This window comes from Ictalurus punctatus, chromosome 23, assembly GCF_001660625.3.
Source record: "Ictalurus punctatus breed USDA103 chromosome 23, Coco_2.0, whole genome shotgun sequence".
NCBI lineage: Eukaryota > Metazoa > Chordata > Actinopteri > Siluriformes > Ictaluridae > Ictalurus > Ictalurus punctatus.
Genome location: NC_030438.2, coordinates 11,030,160 through 11,044,712, shown reverse-complemented (window position 1 = coordinate 11,044,712; position 14,553 = coordinate 11,030,160).

Sequence of the window (14,553 nt, the reverse complement as noted above, 5' to 3'; positions counted from 1 at the left end):
TAATTTTCGTTAGTTATTTTATACATGGGTAAATAGACACAGAGATAAAGTAGTGCAATACGATTACATTAGTTGAATTATACTAAATAGTTATTAGAGAAAGAGAGAAAGTGTGTGTGTGAGAGAGAGAGAGAGAGAGAGAGAGAGAAAGAAAGATTGTGCATGTGTGAAGTACATGCGCCTGTGCCATGTCTCTACTAATATTGTGATACTGTGAGTTTAACAGTATGTTACTATGGTTACAGTTTGTTTATTGGTACACATTCATTTAGAATGGTGATTAAATTGACTGGAACTACCTGCGGTATATACGGTTTAAACGCACACCTTCCAACCAATAAAAATCAAGTATTGGGACAGACCATCAAATCAAATCAAATGACACATAAAACTGACATTTTGTAGTAATTTTCACTATTTAAATTAACAAAAAAACAGATAAAAAACATGGAAAAATAGGTACACCTCTATATTTATGACACCCTCAAACAAAAAAAGAAAACCCTCAAACATCTTGCAACTGAAAGAATATTGCATGGAAGACTGGTCAAAAACTCCAGCAAGCCGATATCAGTGACTGGTGGACAATTATGCAAATTATTCATTTGTTTGTGCTATACACAAGACATTTGGGTTGGAGATCAAAAGATGGATAGGAGGCGAACATTTAGGGATTCAGCTTAAATTTTCTGGTAATTAACATATAGATGTGTTAAACAACATAAAACATAGAATCATTAATATCACACCACACAATTTTTAGGTGAGTAAAAGTATATCAACAGATAGGTCTTGAAGTAAATTAAAATAAATAGCACTTAATATTTGGTTGCATATCTCTTGCTTGCAATAACTGCAATCAAGCCTGCGACTCATTGACAACCAAATTGTTGGTTTCTTCTTTTATGATGCTTTTCCAGGTTTTTACGGCAGCCTCTTTCACTTGTTGTTTGTTTCTGAACAATTTATTCCCTTCAGTTTCCTCTTCAGAAGGTGAAATGCATGCTCAATTGGGTTAAGGTTTGGTGATTGACTTGGCCAGTCTAAAACCTTCCACTTTTCTCCCCTGATAAAGTTCTTTGTTGAGTTGCCAGTGTGTCTTGTGTCATTGTCTTGCTGCATGTTAAAGTTCCTCCAGATCAATTTTGATGCATTTTTTTGTAAATTGTCAAGGAAAATCTTCCTATAAACTTCTGAATTCATTCTGCTGCTAGCATCATGAGTTACATCATCAATAAATATTATTGAGACACCATGTTTCACATATGAGCTAGTATGTTTTTGATCATGAGCAGATTCTTTCTTTCTCCATATTTTGGCCTTTCCATTACTGTGGTAGAGGTTAATCTTGGTTCCAGAACTTTTGTGGCTCATCTCTGTATTTCTTTGCTAATTCCAATCTGGCATTCTGATTCTTACTGCTGATGAGTGGTTTGCATCTTGTGTTATGGCCCCTATATTTCTGCTCTCAAAGTCTTCTTCGATCTGTGGATTGTGATACCTTCAGCCCTGCTGAAGTTTGTTGGAGGTTGTTGGTGATGTCACTGACTGTGTTTTGCTCAGTACACAAATGTTTTTTCTTTTTTCTTTTTCAGGACACTCCAAATTGTCCCACTGACTATGTCCAATGTTTTAATGACTGATTGATTTTTCCCTTTTTTCTTAGCTTCAAAATGGCTTGCTATTCTCCCATAGACAGCTCACTGATCTTTATGCTGGCTTATCCTTTTTAACAGGAAATGCACTCTTCACAGGTGAAACTGAAGACTAAAACCAATAGTAGATGTTCAGAGCTATTTATTGTTTAAACAATCAATCTAACAGTGCACACCTGGTTAACAAGAAACACATGTCAGTCACATGTCGCAATATTTTTGTTCGCATACAAAATGTGCTGTGTTCTCTGTACTATAACACATCTAGATATAAATACCAGGAAATATAAGCTGAAATTCTAAACCCACCTACTGTCATTACTCATGCCATGGCAGTCAAATACTGTTCTTGCAGAGCTAAGATCAGTATATGAACTGTGGTGGGAGAGGGATGGAGTTTGCAAGGGTTCTTCTGCTCATCTCTGCCAATTACAGTCTGGCCATTGGCATTCTTAGGAACCCTTAACCTCAGATAACATATGGCCCAATGGTGTGAACCTGAAACAGCTTTAATGCTGTGCGCTTGTGTAAAATAGTGTAGTTGGACTTACAGGGTACAACCTCTGAGGGATTTTGCATTCTTTGATGAATTTGAATTACAGTTCTGATGAATGAGACTCAATAAGAATGAAAATTCAGGCAAAGCACGGTAACATGCTGCATCCATCCTCCACCCACATTCCAGATCAAGCAGGTCAGTGGCTGTGGTGGAGAAGTCTCACAGTCTGAAACAATGTACAGATTTGCTGCTGTAAGTATCCCTTTTCTCTGCTGAGGCCAGACCTCTACCTCATAGTTTTCTATTATGGTGGTGAGCCAGGATCACTACTGACATTTATCGTCCAAAGTGGTGGCCTGTGAGAGGTCAGTGGGGAATGGAATAGAGCAGAAGTACTGGGACGCCCTTCAGTAGATGAACAAAAAGCCTCTTCAATATCCCAACAAATTTCTCATGATCCAGCAAAGTCCCCTGTTTGGATAGATATTTCATGTTTTGGATTTAAGTGCAAAAGAACATAATATTTATGTATTTCATTATACACCAATCCTACTGGCCATACATTTTCTACATGTGATTTTTCTAGAACTCTTTTTGTACAGTTTCACTGACCTTTCTTGTTACCTTGTTTGTGTAGCAAGGCTCATATCAAAGAAGCAGAACTTGCATATGGAGTTTATCATTTATAGTTCAGTAAATATAGTGAAAATTGTTTCATAAAACAAGTGTCTCATTTTGTTGTTGCCACCTTAGTCTGTTGGCAACAAAATGGCACACAGGCATATATAATTGACTAATTCTCTTAAAAGGGCTAGCGTAGATTAATTAAGCCTGAATACTAATTATGTTTCCCTGTCTTTAGCAACTGACACTGCTCTTTTTCAACAAAGAGCTGTTAGCTTCATAGCAATTACTTGGGCTGATTTGAAAAGACACATATCCTAAAAATATATTGAAGAAGCCTGCAATAATTGGTTGCACAAAATGTCACCTCTTTAATCACTGTGTGTTTTTATGAACAACAATAATACACTATTCTATTCTATTCTATTCTACTCTTTGCTAAATTACACTATTAATATAATTTTAGCTAATAACCATGAAATGTTAGAAATGCTTAGAAATTGCATCTAATTAAAACCCTTGTTTATTATTTGTAATTGACAATACTACTTGTATAATAAATTATTATTATTATTAATAATTAAGAATATTATTATTATTATTAATATAATTAATAAATTATTATTATATATTATGTTATTATTTATAATAAATTGTAAGTCCTAAGCAAAGCCTATAACAGCAGGACCACCAATGCCTGAGCCTATTTTGTGTGTGTGTGTGTGTGTGTGTGTGTGTGTGTGTGTGTGTGTGTGTGTGTGTGTGTGTGTGTGTGTGTGTGTGTGCTTGTTATTGAGTAGGAATGTGTGCTCTTTTTGAATACGAGAAAAACAAGCTCACAACATTCATGTTTTAGGTTGAGGTGATTCCATGGAGGACACCCACTATTCTATGCATTAGCAGATCAATTTGAGATAAACAGAGAGAGAAGGAGAGGTTCAAACACGAAGCTTGAACACAAAGTGCAGGGTTTGTTTACTGCAGCTGTGCCGAGGCAAATACTCAGACGTAAATGAAAGTCGACGGTTTCATGAAGCACAGTTGGTTGATGGCATATTCAATGTGACTCGTTTGAACTGGGCGCTGATCCGTACAGTATGCAAAATTCACTGCGGAGCTGGTCTATGCCCACCAGCCCTGTGCCCTGTCTATCTGTACCTATCCCAGCACCACCACCTCTTTGACTACAACCTGAACTGAACAAGCTGCTGTTGTGCCCAATTCCTTTTGACAACAATCACATTCTTTTAAAAACTTCATACATTTCACTTGTCACCACTTAGTTACAGAATGTTTTTCTCCTCCCTCTGTCCTCCCTATTCTAAACTAAACTAGCAGCTTCATGTTTAGGGCTCTTTGGGAAAAGGGCAGGCTTTTCACGTTTAAACCACAAACTGAATGCCTCCGGATGTCATCTTAATCTAGCCAGTTTTTTTTATTTGCCCCATTTTGTTGGAGGCCTGTACCATAGCATTGTGGTTTTGTATTGTAGTGTTAACTTGGCAGAAGACAGAAGAGCAATGCAGAAATTTTAATATATTTATCAGCATTGGAATGGTGTGTCAGGAAGGATATGGGCTGTTATGATATTTAGAATATTGTAACAGTTAAGCAGTGATTCAGAACCCAAGTTTGACAGCGTGCCCAACCACTTGAATACTAATTATTACGGTTTTTGATCATAGTCTATTGTATTTCTTCAGATATCACACAGATGTTTGCTTTGAGATTGAATGATTTCTGTTTTGACATACCAATACCTAAAGGGATAAAAAAAAAAAGACAATGCTTATTTAGGAATTCAAATTAAAAGATTATGTGCAGCTCTTGGAATTTCCCAGCTAGAATGACCAAAATGACATTTTGTTGACTATATTTCAGCCAAAGATTTTTTTTTCTATGCAGTGCAAATCTTTAAAAAGAAACATGTAAATATGAAATGTGATCAATTATGAGCAATACCAAATCTACATTTGCACTGAAAATCATGTGACATGAACCATGACAACAACATTAACAGTAATAATAATAATAATAATAATAATAATAATAATAAGAGGAAGAAGAAGAAGAATAGTTACTGAATTCAATTGATTTTTGCACTGGAATGTGTGTTTGGCATATTATCTCCTGTGTGATGCTCATGTCTGGTGATGATGAAACACTTTGTACAATAATTAAACTTGATATCTGTTATATTTTTCCACCCTCTTCAAAGTGACTGAGTCTCAAGGGCAAAAAAAATACTGATTTGAGAACTAAAGGCTATCCGCCCACATTGAGCTAATTTAAGATTAATTACATCAGTGTAACAAAGACCAGCCCCATCAATGTCTGTGTCTGTCTGTGTGTGCACAAAACAAAAAGTTACCGAAATATAGAGCAAACACACTGCATTTTCAGGACCTGCTAAAAAACTGAATGTTCATGCTCTGATCGAGAGTGCACAGCTATTATTGGGTAAAAATATCAATAAAGGATTGGATATTTAATATATATAGAATTAGGAATATAAGTATAAATTCACTGTTTCTAAAAATAAAAAGATCATAATTTCAAATTACATTTACAACTTCGTATGTTCTTTACATTTTTCTTTACGTTTAAAGTTAATCAGGACATCAGCTCGTAGATTGATTCAGGCTCCTTAGAGAAATTGCTACAGTTCTGTCTCTGCAGCAACAATTATAAATGTGGTCTCAGTATAGGTCATTACATAGTTATACAACAACAACATTTATTATTATTATTATTATTATTATTAGTAGTAGTAGTAGTAGTAGTGGTAGTAGTAGTAATATAAGTAATATTAATAATAACAATAATAATAATAATAAATGTTGTTGTTGTATAATTATGTAATTACCCATACTGAGACCACATTTATAATAAATAAAAATAAAGAAAGAAAGAAAGAAAAGTCTCTTCCCCCCTAAAACATAATTGGCACAATTGAGGTTTTTTTTTTTTTTTTTTTTTTTTGGTCAGCATTGCAGTCTTTCTGTTCGGGAAATTGATTTGAAGACAGTGGTGAGAAGATAAAAAAAAGAAAATGGTTTTTAAATAAGTTACAATTAGATGAGCATTAATCTCAGTGGTGCAAATGAATGTCTGGCTTTAGGGCTTGTTGGATGTAAAAACAGATTCGCTAAACTCTTCTCTCCAGATTGGAATGTGTCCTCTCGCTGCTTTAATTGCACTGTCATCTAGAATGAAAAACATCTTCCTCTTACACAGCCTGATTCTTCATTTTTGAAACCATGTTTTATATTGTGTACATGCAAGCAGTCTGCTCCTGCGCCGACTGTTTTATCACTCTGATCTATGCAGTCGGGTTGCTGTTACACATAAAAGGTTTTAACTACTGCACTGATACCGTACTGGTATTGTATGTTATTTAACAAATTGTTATTTATTTTATTTAATAACTCATGATTCCTATTTTCTCTCCCCTTTTGCACTGTGCATGCATGCGTGTCTGTGTCTGTGGGTCTGTGCGGTGATGGGGTGGAGTGGCTGGGGTGTATGTGTGCTCACTTTTCATGCTATGTGCAATGTGTTTGTGTTGATTTGCTTATTCATATTCACAGAACATATCAGCATTTTCACATAGTAAAAGTGTTTTTTTTAAAGGGAAAATGTTGCTTTTGGTTTGGATGGGGGCTGTGGTTGTAGAAAGACGAAGTATTTTAATGTGACCTTCATTAGACAGTCATGTCAACTTTTCTTATCTATTTATGATTAAATTTTTTTCCACCCCTGTTGTTCAATTAGTGCTTGACCCCTTTAGCAGCGATGTAAATTAAATGTCATTTCGGTGTCGTTCCATATTTAAAATACTGTGTTAGTTGCGGATCATAAATGATGATCTTCATTCTGCAACTAATTTATTCATTTAACAATTTCCCTCCAGAAGTTGGAGCAGAAGGCTCTGAAGCAAGCTAAGCAGAAGAAATCTAAGTCGGCTGAATTTCTGATGGGTGAGCTCCATATGATGAGTTATTGCTCATAATTTGTGTAAGGATTAATTAACTAATTAAAGACAAATGGCTCTGGGCTAAATTTTGCTCTTGCTTGTCAGGGCACAATTTGTAATTATTTTAATCATTTCTTCTTCTTTTTCTCCTTCATCCCCATCTTCATTTTCTTCTTCTTCCCTCCCCCCCTCCCCCCCTCCCTGCATGATTTGGGGTCAATTTTAACCTAATTGTTCTTCAGTTACAGTCTCCAGGCTGCACATGAATGTTTCAGCTGGGAAAGAAGCTTCACTATATTGAATGCACTTTGGGGTAGAAATGCACTGCCTTGACCTCCTCTCTCTCTCTCTTTTTTTTTTTTTTTGCCTCCGCAGCCAAACAGCAGGAGCAGGAGGAAGAGTAGAGTGGGATGAAAAAGGGCATTGTAAATCCTGTGTTCCTGTGTGGAGAAGAGGAGGACGAGCAGAGCTGTAGCAGACAGAGGGATGGGGGGAGAGAAATAGGAGGTGACGGGCAAGATAGCACTCTTGCCGCTCACCAACAGCAAACGAAGCTGGAAGCCCTTGCCAGCACAAGAGGTGAAGCTTCACTCTTCATTACACTCAAACGCAGTGACAGAGACTTGCCCTGCCTCCCATCCTAACCTCCACAGGCCCACATTCCTCAGCTAGCCTGCCTCAACAAGTAGTTCCATCCATTTCTAAAAGCAGATACAAGTAGGGATGTACGTGTCTGTTGTGTGTATGTGTGTGTACACTAGGTGCAACTGAATGTGAATACAACCCCAATTCCAAAAAAGTTGGGACACTGTCTAAAATGTAAATAAAAACAGAATGCAATGATTTGCAAATCTCATAAACCCATATGTCATTCACAATAGAACATAGAAAGCAAATGTTTAAACTGAGAAAATGTACCATTTTAAGGAAAAAATAAGATAATTTTAAATTTGATGGCCACAACACGTCTCAAAAAAAGTTGAGACGGGGCAACAAAAGGCTGGAAAAGTGTTTCTTTTTGCTGGAGGTTAATTGGCAACAGGTAAGTAACATGACTGGCTATAAATATTTTCTGTGTTCTATTGTGAATAACATATGGGTTTATGAGATTTGCAAATAATTTATTTATTTATTTATTTATTTATTTATTTATTTATTTATTTATTTATTTAAACAATTTTTTTTTAAAGAAAGCTTGCCAGCTTTAGGGACTGGGATCCCACTGGACAAAACAAAAGTTTGTACCTTAATGTTGAGCTTTAAAGAAGAAAAAGAAGCTTTAAAGAGGGTTACCAGGTTTCAGCAATATTCCCATCTCAACTATGTTCAGTGACTGCACAAAAAGACTTGTTCACGCATAGAAAAAAGTAGACATTTTTCCTCAGTCTTTTGGAGGGACCAAGTTAACAGTGGTGTCCGTGTCTGATTTTCAGTATATGTATGCCCATTATACAGGGAACCTGACAACCCTGCTCAAAGAACAGTTTAATTAACATGACATTAATGGGAGATGAACTATTTGGTTTTAACCCAACTACTTTACTGACCTCCAAAACAAAACCTCTGTACAGTAGAAATATGTTTTCATATATTGAACCATTGCACCATATAGCTTAAACAGACCATGCGCTGTACACAGAGCTCTCCACAAAAATAATAATTTAATTAATTTAAACAATCTTGCATATATTGTAATATATTTGTAAATTCACTGAGCATATTTTTTTGATTTCCTAAATGATCGTTCTCCAACATTGTTGAAAGAAAATGTTTGACTCAAAGCAGCTTTCCCAGCTTTATAATAAGTTTCTGATCATGTGTCCAGGGAACTTTTCTACTCTGCAGTGTAACAAACCCAAAAACTAAAGCTGATAATATATTACTAGATGACTATTGTTGTCAACTCTAGCCTACTTCTTTTTGTCAACAAAGGGAAAGACATTGTAGTTTTTAAACATACTTAGCTTCCTACTGAGTCACATTACATGATGAAGTTATGTTCTGCAAACTGCTATTTGTTGTTACAGAGCACTAAACAATTACAGATACAGTTAATGTCATTGTGTTACACCACTAGTGTAGACACATTTTGATCACTGGGTGTATGATGCATATCTGTGTGGATAGCTGTGTGTGTGGTAGGAATAGTGAAAGAATTATTGTCTCAGAACTGGGTAGATATATATGTTATCCCTGACGAAGTGTAGAATTTTGCAGATAATTTTTTTAAAAATTTAATTGTTAAAAAGGCAGTGAACATTATTGCTGATTATTGGCAGTGTATTCTCTGTCAAAGCCAGAGATGCACACACTTGTGAGATGGATCTCATTAGGGGTCAAAGTTTTCCCCTTGGGGCAGATTAACCTGATAGTATCTGGACCTCTCAGTGTAGCCTCAACAGGAAACTTGAGAAAACAGGAAAATTGTAGCTGCAAATTTTTCATTGTTGTGTTGAGAAAAATGTATAGTCACAGATGGACTTGGTATGCAAAAAATTACAATACCATAACGATGTGACTCAATACTGTCACACATCGTAGCAGAGATACGAAGCAGAGATAAGGCGGATGCAAGTGCAGGATAACAGTTGTTTATTTAAAGAGACAGGCAGGCAGACAAATCCAAAACATGATCCAAAACGTAATTCATAGGCAAGAGGTCAGGCGATTGGCAAACAGGTATACACGGGGCTAGGCAGGAATCTAGGTCGATAACCAAAACAAGAAACAAACTATGACGAACTGGAAGCGGATATCCAGCGCGAACTGACTATGACTATGACTATGACACGAACTACACTAACGCTAAACATTCACTTCTTATTACTTAGTACTTACGACTTATTAATCTTCCGCCTTGTGTGTTGGGAAGCGCGCGGTATATATGCGGACATGATTACCCTCGGTTACAACTGCTAACAGCTGAGTGTAATCCGGACACACGTGACTTCCCAGCCAATGATGGAACAGGGAGGAGACATGACAAACATAAACAAAACACACGTGTCCCAATGTCACTACGGTCGACAGCGGAAAAGCAGGTGCTCGCGCATTTGTGCTTAAAGCACACTGCTTCAAGGGGGAATCGTGACAGAACCCCCCCCCCCCCCCCCCCCCCCCAAGGGCACTCCTCCCGGAGTGCCATGAGTCATCCCACTTCATTGGCGGCCCCGGCCCCCTGGGCTGAATGTCCCGAGCAGAGACATGAAACTGCATGGTGTTCTTGGCGGCGTAGGGAAGCAGAGCGACGACCTCAGCAGGACAGGGAGGCTGAGCGACGACCTCAGCTGGACAGGGAGGCTGAGCGACGACCTCAGCTGGACAGGGAGGCTGAGCAACGACCTCAGCTGGGCATGAGGGCAGAGCGACGTCCTCGGCGGAGCAGGGAAACAGAGCACTGTACTCAGCGGAGCAGGGAAGCAGGGCGATGCCCTCATCGGAGCATGAAGGCAGAGCGACACCCTCATCGGAGCAGGGAAACAGAGCACTGTACTTGGCGGGGCAGGGAAGCAGGGCGACGTCCTCGTCGGAGCAGGAAGGCAGAGCGACGTCCTCGGCGGAGCAGGAAGGCAGATCGACGTCCTCGGCGGTGCAGGGAAACAGAGCGCTGTACTCGGCAGAGCAGGGAAGCAGGGCGATGTCCTCATCGGCGCCTGAAAGCGGAGCGACGTCCCCAGCTGAACTGGAAGGCAGAGCGAAGTCCCCTGTAAGGCCAGGGAGAGGAGCGTGGGTCTCCTCAAGGCCAGGGAGAGGAGCGTGGGTCTCCTCGAAGCAGAAGAGGGGAATGCTATCTGCCATGGAGCAGGGAGGCTGAGCGACATCCACAGCTGAACAGGGGGGCTGAGCGACGTCCACAGCTGAACAGGCGGGCTGAGCGACGACCTCAGCTGAACAGGCGGGCTGAGCGACGACCTCAGCTGAACAGGCGGGCTGAGCGACGACCTCAGCTGAACAGGCGGGCTGAGCGACGACCTCAGCTGAACAGGCGGGCTGAGCGACGACCTCAGCGGAACAGGCGGGCTGAGCGACGACCTCAGCGGAACAGGCGGGCTGAGCGACGACCTCAGCGGAACAGGCGGGCTGAGCGACGACCTCAGCGGAACAGGTGGGCTGAGCGACGACCTCAGCGGAACAGGTGGGCTGAGCGACGACCTCAGCGGAACAGGAGGGCTGAGGCTCTGAGGTCACTAGGTGAACCTTGGGCGTGAGCAGAACTTGGCTGTGCGTGTCAGCAGACTGTGGCGTGAGCAGAGCTTGGCTGTGTGTGTCAGCAGACTGTGGCGTGAGCAGAGCTTGGCTGTGCGTGTCAGCAGACTGTGGCGTGAGCAGAGCTTGGCTGTGCGTGTCAGCAGACTGGGGCGTGATCAGAGCTTGGCAGTGCGTGTCAGCAGACTGGGGCGTGAGCAGAGCTTGGCAGTGCGTGTCAGCAGACTGGGGCGTGAGCAGAGCTTGGCGGTGCGTGTCATCAGACTGGGGCGTGAGCAGCATTTGGGCATTAGGCTGAGATATTAGCAGAGCTTGGGGAACTGGATCAGCAGGCTTGAACGTGAGCTCAGGGACATGAAGCTTGGCTTGGGCGTCAGAGCCTGGAGGCTTGGTTTGGGCGTCAGAGCCTGGAGGCTAGGCTTGGGCGTCAGAGCCTGGAGGCTAGGCTTGGACCTCAGGGACGTGAGACTTGACTTGGACTTGGATCTCAGGGACTGGAGGCTTGACTTGGATCTCAGGGACTGGAGGCTTGACTTGGATCTCAGGGACTGGAGGCTTGACTTGGACCTCAGGGACTGGAGGCTTGACTTGGACCTGAGGGACTGGAGGCTTGACTTGGACCTCAGGGACTGGAGGCTTGACTTGGACCTCAGGGACTGGAGGCTTGACTTGGACCTCAGGGACTGGAGGCTTGACTTGGACCTCAGGGACTGGAGGCTTGACTTGGATCTCAGGGACTGGAGGCTTGACTTGGACCTCAGGGACTGGAGGCTTGACTTGGACCTCAGGGACTGGAGGCTTGACTTGGACCTCAGGGACTGGAGGCTTGACTTGGACCTCAGGGACTGGAGGCTTGACTTGGATCTCAGGGACTGGAGGCTTGACTTGGATCTCAGGGACTGGAGGCTTGACTTGGATCTCAGGGACTGGAGGCTTGACTTGGATTTCAGAGTTGAGCTCTGCATGAAGTTGCCTGTAGCAGTGGGTAAATGGCAGGGCAGGTTCGCCTTCCAGACTTACCCCCCTGAGAAGTTGTTCTAGCTCCTCCTTCGCCTCCAGACTCCCGAATCGCATCATGAATTCCCCCACAAACTGTTCTACACTGTCCAGGTTCCTACAGTGCTTATCCAGTTTGAGCTGCACCCATTGACGGGCCGGTCCAAAGAACCGGGACCACATGAATCGGAGCCAGTGCTTCTCCTCTGGCTTAGGGGCTGACAGGCTGGAGAAATAGAATTGACAATCTACCAGGAAATACTCTGGGGCACCGAAAAATCCGTCAAATGGATCAGGAAGCTCCATAATTGTCCATTGTGGGAAGTGGACTGAGTCCATAGCAGGGACGGTGGGCGTCGACTTCCGGGTTCTGCGTCTCCTCCGTTCTCCTGCTGCATCCATGTTTCGGCGGAAGATTCTGTCACACATCGTAGCAGAGATACGAAGCGAGATACGGCAGATGCAAGTGCAGGATAACAGTTGTTTATTTAAAGAGACAGGCAGGCAGACAAATCCAAAACGTGATCCAAAACGTAATTCATAAACAGGCAAGAGGTCAGGCGATTGGCAAACAGGTATACACGGGCTAGGCAGGAATCTAGGTCGATAACCAAAACAAGAAACAAACTATGACGATGAACTGGAAGCGGATATCCAGCGCGAACTGACTATGACTATGACTATGACATTCACTTCTTATTACTTACTACTTACGACTTATTAATCTTCCGCGTTGTGTGCTGGGAATTAGCGTAGGGACCTGATTAGCGTGTAAACTGCTATCAGCTGGGAGCAATACAGACCCACGTGAATTCCCAGCCAATGACGGAACAGGGAGGAGACATGACAAACATAAACAAAACACACGTGTCCCAATGTCACTACGGTCAACAGCGGAAAAGCAGGTGCTCGCGCATTCGCGCTTAGAGCACGCTGCTTCAAGGGGGAATCGTGACAAATACTATATTATTATATGATATCCCATAACTAATTAATTGCTGAAATGATCTCCAAAAGACTTTAGTAAGTTTTCACTTCTGAAAAAAGGACTACTATTCTGCATCTAAACACTTATTTATAGAAAAATACTTAGGCATACGGGACCACTTGCAGCAATTTAATCATATGCCAGATAGCTAGATTAGGGGATATACATTTTTACATCAAGCTGATATTTTTCTCTTTATTTCTGGATCTGAAAGCAGAAGTTAAGTTTCTACTTCACTCCTTGTGAAGCATACTAACATGAGCATATCATATTTGAGTAATTAACAGAATTGTCAGGGAGTTAACAGGGAGGTGAGAGTGTAGCACCAAGGCACATTTCAGCCAATCATTCCAAAATTAACATCTTAATTTATCTTATATGATTGTGCTCGCTCTTTAACAAGTAACTTGACTTGCTTCCATCTAGCAAGATAACATTAGCTGTGTAATTAGTAGTGAGGGCAATGATTTTGCTAGTTAAATGACATGAAGAACAGTATTACCTACAGGCAGTCTATGGTGAATGGATTTGTTCATTTGTTTGTTTGTTTGTAGGTTATTGTTGACTTTTGGTTTACTGGGCTTTAGATATTGTTGCTGAGCTAATGCTCCTATCTGCTAGTCTGCTGGAAGAAAAGTACTGTATAATGACAACAACAATTTACAGTAACATAAATTACATTTATGAATCTTTGACATGGATTTCAACATGGTACTTGTCTGTTATTGAGAACATACAGTACATTCAATGACCAAGACATGCACCTAATGGAACTGACAATTTGCTTTGTAAAAATTAGGATGCAATGTTTTAGATGTTTGTAGTACACTGATGCTATACAACTCCTTATTTCTTAACATAGTTATTTATAGCATTTATTAACAGTAAAATGCAGTAGACTTGGTTAAAAGGCTGTCAGTATACACCATATTAGCCATAATAATTGGTATACAGTACTTGCCAGCTACCGACTGACAGGCAGATTATTAACTGAAGTTAAGTGATTTAGTTTCAGCTGCCAGCCATAAATAACAAATAAGCAATACAAGTGATTACCAAATTCAAGCCAAGGTCAAGCCTGCACTTTGTCTTTTTATAGTTTTTTTTTTTTTTGTAGTTTTTTTTTCATAAAATGAATATTCACAAAAAAATATATACACATAGTACACTCTGTTAATAAAAGTTGTCTAATGTTATTATTCTTAATTGTGACTAACATTAATCTAAGTGTACCATTTGAGTAGTTGATGCATGTATAAAGAAAGCAAAGAAAATTGTATTAAAAAGAGGTGGACATTTAAAATCAAATTTACGACTCCGTGACACTTCCTTGAAGTTACCCAGCATTATGCAAACATGTTACACAGAAAGTAACCTCCATCAACTTCAACCAAGGGCAACTTGTTACACCTTTATTTACAATATTTATAGAGATCATTGTGACAGAGTTTGCTTTGAAGTTTTAATCCTTCCTGTCCATTTAAAACATAACAACAGATAGCAACAGATAACTAACCAAACAGTAAATTGTGACTCAATGAAGTTATGACTGAAATGGGTAGGTCTGAATATCACAGTCCAACCACATGAACTCAAGTAGTGGGGCAGG